The 1,774-nt window shown below is 48.0% G+C and overlaps 1 long non-coding RNA gene across 3 annotated transcripts in view; it reads left to right on the top strand.

Annotated features, from left to right (window-relative positions):
• Window positions 1-1,168: 1,168 nt before the first annotated feature.
• LOC126986768 (uncharacterized) overlaps window positions 1,169-1,774 on the top strand; it is a 1,161-nt gene continuing 555 nt past the window's right edge. The window contains exons 1-3 of one of the 3 annotated variants that reach the window (XR_007739941.1): window positions 1,169-1,354; window positions 1,403-1,594; window positions 1,715-1,774. The exon at window positions 1,715-1,774 is cut by the window's right edge and continues 75 nt beyond it. This is a non-coding gene — a long non-coding RNA (uncharacterized LOC126986768). The remainder of the gene's footprint in view (window positions 1,355-1,402; window positions 1,595-1,714) is intronic. The other 2 variants (XR_007739939.1, XR_007739940.1) reach the window with 2 other exon arrangements.

The raw sequence follows: 1,774 nt of genomic DNA on the forward strand, positions 1-1,774 counted from the left end.
TGGTGATGGTGGTGGTGATGGTGAAGATAGTGGTGGTGGTGATGGTGGTGATGGTGGTGGTGATGGTGGTGGTGGTGATGGTGGTGGTGGTGGTGATGGTGATGGTGGTGGTGATGGTGATGGTGGTGGTGATGGTGATGATGGTGGTGATGGTGATGGTGGTGGTGATGGTGATGATGGTGGTGATGGGCTCTCCTTCCCGTCCGTTTTCTTTCATTTTTCTTCCTTTCTTTCTTTTATTCTTCCTTCTTTCTTTCTTTATGTCTTTTCCTTCTATCCTTCTTTCCTTTTCTTCCTTATTTTTTCTTCCTTTCTTTTTTATTCTCCCTTTTTTTCCGTTTCTTCCTTTCTACTTTTGTCCATTTTTTCTTTCTTTCATTCTTCCTCTCTTCTTTCCTCTTTTACTATTTTTTTCTGCCTTTCCCTTTCTTAATTATTTCTTTCATTTTTGTCTTTATTTCTTTATTTCTCATTACGTCTTTTACTTTTTTCTTTTTCCTCCATATCCTTTTCTCTTCCTTCTTTCTTTTCTCTTCTTTTTTTCCTTTTTTCTTTCTTTTGTATGGTGATGATGATGATGGTGGTGGTGGTGATAGTGGTGGTGAGGAGGGTGTCGCAAGGTCCCCCGTGACACCCACACCCACACCCACACCCGGTAAGGTCGTGCTGGGTGTAGCTGTCTCTCCCTCACCCAGATACACACACACACACACACACACGCACACACACACACGCACACACACACATAAACACACATCCAGTTTTAATCCTTTTTTTTTTTTCTTCTTCTTCTTCTTGTTTTTGGTGTGACCTTTCTGTGTCCATTGAAAGAGTAAAACACGATGAATAATTATGACATTTTTACTCTTTCATCTTTCCCGAATAAATGGCGGGGTTAGGGAGAAGGGGAAGGAAGGGAGGAAGGGAGGGAGGGAGGGAGGGAGGAAGGAAGGAAGGAAGGAACAAAGGAAATGAAGGAAGGAAGGAAGGAAGGAAGGAAGGAAGGAAGGGAAGGAAGAAAGAGAGGAGAGAATGAATGAATGAATGAACCAAGGAAGGAAGGAAGATAGGAAGGAAGAAAGGAACGAAGGAGAGAGAGAGAGAGAGAGAGAGAGAGAGAGAGAGAGAGAGAGAGAGAGAGAGAGAGAGAGAGAGAGAGAGAGAGAGGGATGGATGTGGAAAAGGAGGAGGAGGAGGAGGAGGAGGAGATAAAGAAGAAGAAGAAGAAGAAGAAGAGCCGAGATATAAGCATGGGATCAAGGAAGAAGAGAAACAAGAGGAGGAAGAAGAGTTGGCGGTGGTGAAGATGTTGTTGCTAGCGGTGGTGGAGGTGGTGTTGCTGGTGGTGGTGGAGGTGGTGTTGCTGGTGGTGGTGAAGATGTTGTTGCTAGCGGTGGTGGAGGTGGTGTTGCTGGTGGTGGTGGAGGTGGTGTTGCTGGTGGTGGTGGAGGGGGTGTTGCTGGTGGTGGTGGAGGTGGTGTTGCTGGTGGTGGTGAAGATGTTGTTGCTAGCGGTGGTGGAGGTGGTGTTGCTGGTGGTGGTGGAGGTGGTGTTGCTAGCGGTGGTGGAGGGGGTGTTGCTGGTGGTGGTGGAGGTGGTGTTGCTGGTAGTGGTGGAGATGGTGTTGCTGGTGGTGGTGGAGGTGGTGTTGCTAGCGGTGGTGGAGGGGGTGTTGCTGGTAGTGGTGGAGATGGTGTTGCTGGTGGTGGTGGAGGTGGTGTTGCTGGTGGTGGTGGAGGTGGTGTTGCTGGTGGTGGTGGAGGTGGTGTTGCTG

Source organism: Eriocheir sinensis, chromosome 63, assembly GCF_024679095.1.
Source record: "Eriocheir sinensis breed Jianghai 21 chromosome 63, ASM2467909v1, whole genome shotgun sequence".
Lineage (NCBI taxonomy): Eukaryota > Metazoa > Arthropoda > Malacostraca > Decapoda > Varunidae > Eriocheir > Eriocheir sinensis.